This window comes from Pseudophryne corroboree, chromosome 7, assembly GCF_028390025.1.
Source record: "Pseudophryne corroboree isolate aPseCor3 chromosome 7, aPseCor3.hap2, whole genome shotgun sequence".
NCBI lineage: Eukaryota > Metazoa > Chordata > Amphibia > Anura > Myobatrachidae > Pseudophryne > Pseudophryne corroboree.
Window position 1 is genome coordinate 256,971,678 of NC_086450.1, and position 7,781 is coordinate 256,979,458.

Consider the following 7,781-nt stretch of genomic DNA (forward strand, 5'->3'; position numbering starts at 1 on the left):
GGTGAAGACCCATGTGCTAGAGCCAAGCCGCAGGTAAATTGAATGCTAGCTAGCTGAATGTTTAAATCCTTTTTTCCTGCAGCATACCAATGCGGAAGATTCCATGGAACCAGGGATCCTTCCATTGAGAAATACATGCTGCCTGGATGACTGCACTGTGCAAATTAAATCACGGAGCCAGTTGGCTTGTGGGTGGCTCTGGTGACTAGGTGTATAGGTGGGCGGTGTGTCGGAGGTGGAGCACATGCAAATGATTGTGTATCATCCAGCTAGTGAGAGACAAAACTCACGCAGGAGTGTGCCTGCTTGTCAGTGGGTTATGCACCTTGCAAGACGTCAAATCTACATGGAGCAGCTGGAGGGGACAAGAGTAGGTTTGCAAAATATAGATAGAAGAGCATATATGCTGGCGCATTCTCCATGATTGTGTCAGCTTATGTTTTGGTGCACTGCACTTTCCTTCACCCCATTTCGGCCTATGGCTAAGTTTTAGCCGTTTTGGTTAAGATCAAGTGTAGTCGCTTCTCGGCCTTTTGGCTAAGATCAAGTGTAGTATCTGTTCTTATCAGTGGAGAAAAACCAGGTCGGTTATCCCTACCTCATGGGGAGTAGCAAACCCCATGTTGTATAGGGAGCCGCCTGGTGAAGTATCTGCTGTAGAGAAACATGGGGTGGAGTACCTGTTCTTACACTAGGAGCGTGAGAGGTTCCTAGATGTGGAATGGAGAAACACCCTGTGGAGTATCATGCCGGGGTGTGGCGGGCCCCTGGTCGGGAGTGGAGAAAAACTGGGCTGAGTATTCCTATCGTCGTACAGGGCGGACCCTTGCGATTGTTTAGGAAACAGCCTGGTCTAGTATCTACTCTTGTACTGGGGGTTGACCCTGGCGTAGAGCAGTACGAAGCTTGGTCTGGCTGGAGGCTGGAAGCAGCTTAGAAGCCCGAGGTGAAACGTGCCCCTGGTGTTCTGGATGCCAGGGGTGCCCGAACCCGCACTGGTGAATCGGCTCCCACCACGTGCACAGTAAGGCACTTTGCACCGCTCACCTCCCCAACTTCTGGAGCACCACATCCTTTGCCCTGGCCTTTTGGCTAGGGCAAGGATAATTTTTTACCCACCCCCGGCCTTCTGGCTGGGGCTTATTTATTTATTTATGCCCACATATGAGTTTTTGCACTTGCACCCGCACTTGCACAAACTTTAGCACTTTTATTCGTTTTTTGTAGTTTGTAGTGTGTCACGGTCACGTTTTTCGTTTGGGGTTAAGGTGAGACCCTTATGGGCCGCCCTCTCCTCTAAAGTTGCTGAGGTCCTCTCCACGGGGGGAGGACCAGACGCAGAAATCGGTCCCCAGGGGGACGCTTCGGCTAAACCCTGGGGACACCCGAGGGTTCCCCTGCGCTTTGGCAAAGGGGGACCCACAGTCCCTTTTTTCCCTCAGGGCCTTTTGGCTCTGAGGGTTAGAGGAGTAACGGGGCCCTTCTCCTTCGGGAGAGGGTCCAAGAACCTTCGCCCCCAGCACGTTTGGTCACAGACACTGGGTGATGAAGCACCGCTTCTTGGCCTTTTGGCTAAGATCAAGTGTAGTATCTGTTCGAGGGAAAAACAGGGTGGAGTATCTGTTCTTACACTAGGAGCGTGAGAGGTTCCTAGATGTGGAATGGAGAAACACCTTGTGGAGTACCATGCCGGGGTGTGGCAAGGCCTCTGGTTGAGAGTGGAGAAAAACTTGGCTGAGTATTCCTACCTCGTAAGGGCTTATGGCACCCTTACGTGGCTGAGGAACAGTCTGGTCTAGTATCCACTCTCGTACTGGGGGTTGACCCTGGCATAGAGCAGGTATGAAGCTTGGTCTGGCTGAAGGGCCGGGAGCGGCTTCGAAGCTCGAGGTGATATGTGCCCTTAGGGTGAAAACCCTAAGGGTGCCTTAACTTGCACTGGTGTAGACGCCTTGCACTTTAATGGCACTAGCACTATGCACTCCCAACTTCTGTTGCACCTTATCCTTTGCCCTGGCCTTTTGGCTAGGGCAAGGACAATTTTTATCCCCCTCCCCGGCCTTTTGGCTGGGGCTTATTTATTTGATTGGAAAAGCACAGCACTTATATTTGTTTTTTGTAGTGTGTCACGTTCACGTTTTTTCGTTTTGGGGTTTAGGTGAGACCCTTATGGGCCACCCACTCTCCTTCGATGCTGAGGTCCTCTCCACGGGGTGAGGACCAGACGCAGTTTTCGGTCCTCAGGGGGACGCTTCGGCCAACCCTGGGGACACACGAGGGTCCCTCTGCGCTTCGGCAAGGGGGGACCCACAGTCCCTATTTCCCCTCAGTAGGCCTTTTGGCTCTGAGGGGTAGGGGAGTAACGGGGCCCTTCTCCTTTGGGAGAGGGTCCAAGTACCTATGCCCCCAGCACGTTTGCGCACAGACACTGGGTGATGGAGCACCGCACCTCGGGCTTCAAGTAAAAAAAAAAAAAAAAAAAAAAAAATGTAGTCGCTTCTTGGCCTTTTGGCTGCAATCTTGTATCGTGGTTGAAGGGTCTGCTGGAGGGATCATTTTCTTTGTTGGTGAAAAACCGAAGATATTCCAGGATGGAAGGTTTGGGAACACTATCTGTTTTTCAGTTGTGGAAGAGCAGAAAGACCGGATTGGACTACATTCTATAGTAAAGGATATCTTTCTATTTATTGACCCTCCCCTTATACAGTATGTGTCTGTCTTTCAATAAAGCTTCGGGCTTGTGATTCCCTCCACCCTCTTACACTCCACACCCATATTAACTGTTGTAATATTGTATAGTTTAAATGTATAGGGCAGTTCATGATTTATAGTGTAGGCTGGCCTGTGCTGTAGATCTTGAACTGTACTATACCGTCTGCATTTGTATTGTGTTTTGGCTGTGCTGCAACATGGTACTTATGTGTGTAATGTTTATGTATGTTTTTTTTCTTCTTTATGTCAATAAAGACTGCTTTTTCAATCCAATATCTGAAAACAATCAATGTTCGTCTTTGATGGCAATAGTAGTAGTATGATATTTGCTGCTTTTGAAAGCCAATATCTGATATGTCCCCTATCTGGGGACCATATATTAAATGGCTTTTCAGAAAAGATGGGAGATGAGCTTTCAGTACTTGCAGGACCGATGCACATTTCCTATTCTATCCTCCAAAAACAGATTCAGTTGCATTTTCCAGTGTGTTTTGGATGCGCCTTTGCAAATGTCTTACATCAACAAACTTATTTAGTACTATTTTGCAAATAGGGTTACATTGTCGCAACATTGTGTTCCCTAATTGCTTGATTTTTTTAAATACAACAATTGATAAAGACACCTGAAAACTGCTCTGTGGAGTCTTATTTTGTGTCTACTGCTTATCTACATTTAATTCCCTACCTCTAATCAAGGCATTTTTAAATGCTGGGGGCTGCCAGGACTTTAGATCTGAATTCGAATGTACTTGTGATCTAACTTAATTTCCTACATCTAAATTCATTCCTAAATTCACTACTTACATTAATCCTGTAGTTGGGCATTTTGGGCCTTCGATTGTGGGCATTGTTTTGTGTCCAGACCAGCGGCAGGTGTGTGCATTTGTTGGAAAGGCATCGAAGACCTCTGATACGCTGCATCTCCTGATGTGTGTCTCCCTCAAGTGGCTGTCAGCAAATGCATGCTAGACACCCCATTCCAAGCTGATTGTGACATCACGGAACACGCAACATAGAACAGGCATGCTAGAACATGGGTCTTCAACCTGCGACCTTCCCACTGCTGTGGAACTACACATCCCAGCATGCCCTGCCTCAGTTTTAGCATACCTTAATAGCAAAATTGTGGCAGGGCATGCTGGGATGTGTAGTTTCACAGCAGCTGGAGGGCCACAGGATGAAGACCCATGTGCTAGAGCCAAGCCGCAGGTAAATTGAATGCTAGCTAGCTGAATGTTTAAATCCTTTTTTCCCGCAGCATACCAATGCGGAAGATTCCATGGAACCAGGGATCCTTCCATTGAGAAATACATGCTGCCTGGATGACTGCACTGTGCAAATTAAATCACGGAGCCAGTTGGCTTGTGGGTGGCTCTGGTGACTGGGTGTTTAGGTGGGCGGTGTGTCGGAGGTGGAGCACATGTAAATGATTGTGTATCATCCAGCTAGTGAGAGAGAAAACTAACGCAGGAGTGTGCCTGCTTGTCAGTGGGTTATGCACCTTGCAAGACATCAAATCTACATGGAGCAGCTGGAGGGGCAAGAGTAGGTTTGCAAAATATAGATAGAAGAGCATATATGCTGGCGCATTCTCCATGATTGTGTCAGCTTATGTTTTGGTGCACTGCACTTTCCTCCACCCCATTTCGGCCTATGGCTAAGTTTAAGCCATTTTGGTTAAAATCAAGTGTAGTCGCTTCTTGGCCTTTTAGCTGCAATCTTGTATCGTGGTTGAAGGGTCTGCTGGAGGGATCATTTTCTTTGTTGGTGAAAAACCGAAGATATTCCAGGATGGAAGCCTTCGGAACGCTATCCTTTTTTCAGTTGTGGAAGAGCAGAAAGACCGGATTGGACTACATTCTATAGTAAAGGATATCTTTCTATTTATTGACCCTCCCCTTATATGTGTCTGTCTTTGAATAAAGCTTCGGGCTTGTGATTCCCTCCACCCTCTTACACTCCACACCCATAGCCTTATTAACTGTTGTATTATTGTATAGTATAAATGTATAGGGCAGTTCATGATTTATAGTGTTATCTGGCCTGTGCTGTAGGTCTTGAAATGTACTATACCGTCTGCATTTGTATTGTGTTTTGGCTGTGCTGCAACATGGTACTTATGTGTGTAATGTTTATGTATGTTTATTTTCTTCTTTATGTCAATAAAGACTGCTTTTTCAATCCAATATCTGAAAACAATCAATGTTCATCTTTGATGGCAATAGCAGTAGTATGATATTTGCTGCCAATATCTGATATGTCCCCTATCTGGGAACCATATATTAAATGGCTTTTCAGAAAAGGGAGCTGGGAGAAGAGCTTTCAGTACTTGCAGAACCGATGCACATTTCCTATTCAATCCTCCAAAAACAGATTCAGTTGCATATTCCAGTGTGTTTTGGATGCACCTTTGCAAATGTCTTACATCAACAAACTTATTTATTACTATTTTGCAAATAGGGTTACATTGTCGCAACATTGTGTTCCCTAATTTCTTGATTTTTATAAATGCAACAATTGATAAAGACACCTGAAAACTGCTCTGTGGAGTCTTATTTTGTGTCTACTTCTTATCTACATTTAATTCCCTACCTCTAATCAAGGCATTTTTTAATGCTGGGGGCTGCCAGGACTTTAGATCTGAATTCGAATGTACTTGTGATCTAACTTAATTTCCTACATCTAAATTCATTCCTAAATTCACTACTTACATTAATCCTGTAGTTGGGCATTTTGGGCCTTTGATTGTGGGCATTGTTTTGTGTCCAGACCAGCGGCAGGTGGTGTGCATTTGTTGGAAAGGCATCGAAGACCTCCGATACGCTGTAGCTCCAGATGTGTGTCTTCCTCAAGTGGCTGTCAGCAAATGCATGCTAGACACCCCATTCCAAGCTGATTGTGACATCACGGAACATGCATCATAAAACAGGCATGCTAGAACATGGGTCTTCAACCTGCGACCCTCCAGCTGCTGTGGAACTACACATCCCAGCATGCCCTGCCTCAGTTTTAGCATACCTTAATAGCAAAATTGTGGCAGGGCATGCTGGGATGTGTAGTTTCACAGCAGCTGGAGGGCCACAGGTTGAAGACCCATGTGCTAGAGCCAAGCCGCAGGTAAATTGAATGCTAGCTAGCTAAATGTTTAAATCCTTTTTTTCCGCAGCATACCAATGCAGAAGATTCCATGGAACCAGGGATCCTTCCATTGAGAAATACATGCTGCCTGGATGACTGCACTGTGCAAATTAAATCACGGAGCCAGTTGGCTTGTGGGTGGCTCTGGTGACTAGGTGTATAGGTGGGCGGTGTGTCGGAGGTGGAGCACATGCAAATGATTGTGTATCATCCAGCTAGTGAGATACAAAACTCACGCAGGAGTGTGCCTGCTTGTCAGTGGGTTATGCACCTTGCAAGACGTCAAATCTACATGGAGCAGCTGGAGGGGACAAGAGTAGGTTTGCAAAATATAGATAGAAGAGCATATATGCTGGCGCATTCTCCATGATTGTGTCAGCTTATGTTTTGGTGCACTGCACTTTCCTTCACCCCATTTCGGCCTATGGCTAAGTTTTAGCCGTTTTGGTTAAGATCAAGTGTAGTCGCTTCTCGGCCTTTTGGCTCAGATCAGGGTTTATTGCCCTGGTCTGGGCCGGAGGCTTGAGTGTGGGAGTCCTGTCCTGGGACTCTTGGCCGTAGAGGAGGGATCGCTTGGAGAGGATCTGTTTCGGAGCTTGGATCATCGGAGGATCTTCGTTTTTACAGCAGAATGGCTGGGATTAAGAATACTATTAGATTCATTGTTGGAGAAGGAAGGCGCGATGAATGCAACCTCACCTTTATTGTGCAGAAAATTCTGGAGAAAATGGCACGGGTTATGGTTCCGGACGATTTGTATTGCATACAGGACTTCCCTTCCCAGGGTATGTATGACGTGAGCTTCCAAAGCAATGGGGATTGTTTAAGGGTCTACGAACTTTTGAGGAAGAAAGCCCAGGACCCACGGATGGTAAATATCCAAATGTTGCCTTTGTTTGCTATTCAAGATATCCCACTGACTGTCCATTTGTACAACCCGTATACGCCTCTTGACCTGGTAAAAGGTTTTTGTACCGTTATTGCATACAAGTAAGAGGAGGCATAATGCAAAAAAATGTTTTTGGCGTGTTTAACGGTAAATTAAAGTTCTGGGTAAGGCTCACGCCTCATCCGGAAGGAATTGGAGGGGTGTTGCACCCTCCAGCAAATTTTTCAATTGGGGGAAATAGAGGGTTTCTCTTCTACCCAGGCCAGCCAACCTATTGCAGACTGTGTTTTGAGTACGGCCATGTGAAAGAAAACTGCACAAGGGGTCCTTGCTGTAGAAACTGTAAAAGGAAAGGGCATAATGCCAGTGTTTGTCCCCAGGGAAAGCTTTGTGACATATGTGGTGAACCAGGTCATTCCTGTAAGGCTTGTCCACATTGGGCAAATTTAAAAGAACAAGAAATACTGCGGGAGAACCAGAAGGCACAAATAAGACATGAAATGGTGGGTGAGGCAAAAACTGGAGCTGTAGAGGGAGCCCAAGCAGTAGGAAGTGTTGGTACAGGTGTGACTGTTTCAATACCGCATGGTGGTGAGACCCCGGAGTGTACAGAACGGCAACAGGAAGCCGCTGTCACGGAGGGGGAGATGTCAAATCAAGCGGAGCAACCGCTTGAAAGTGAGCAGCAGTCTGTAGGCGAAGCAACGCCAAGTTTGGAGGGTAGTACTGTCTCGCAACAGAGTCCAGAAGGACTGCATGCCAGTGCCGACATTCAGGACTATGACAGTCCTGTAGATCTGTCAGGACAGACGGACGTCAATATTGCTTGGAGTGGCTCTGAGCAGGGAGACTCAGAGTCTGCAGAAGAAGCAGGACCCTCCACCCGGAGAGCTCGTGTAACAGGGCAAGAGGGACACTCAGTTAAAAAAGCCAGGATTGATCCTGAAATGGGCGGGCAGGCTTTGCTACTGGAAGATAGCATGGACATGAGTCCACAAAGTAATGCAGAGTTTAGCCCTCCTGTTGACTCACCTGACCGTAG

At 46.7% G+C, this 7,781-nt stretch overlaps 2 pseudogenes; both read left to right on the forward strand.

Annotated features, from left to right (window-relative positions):
• Positions 1-517: 517 nt before the first annotated feature.
• Positions 518-622, forward strand: LOC134946682 (U2 spliceosomal RNA; annotated as a pseudogene).
• A 930-nt stretch (positions 623-1,552) lies between these two features.
• Positions 1,553-1,676, forward strand: LOC134946691 (U2 spliceosomal RNA; annotated as a pseudogene).
• The last annotated feature ends 6,105 nt before the right edge of the window (positions 1,677-7,781 follow it).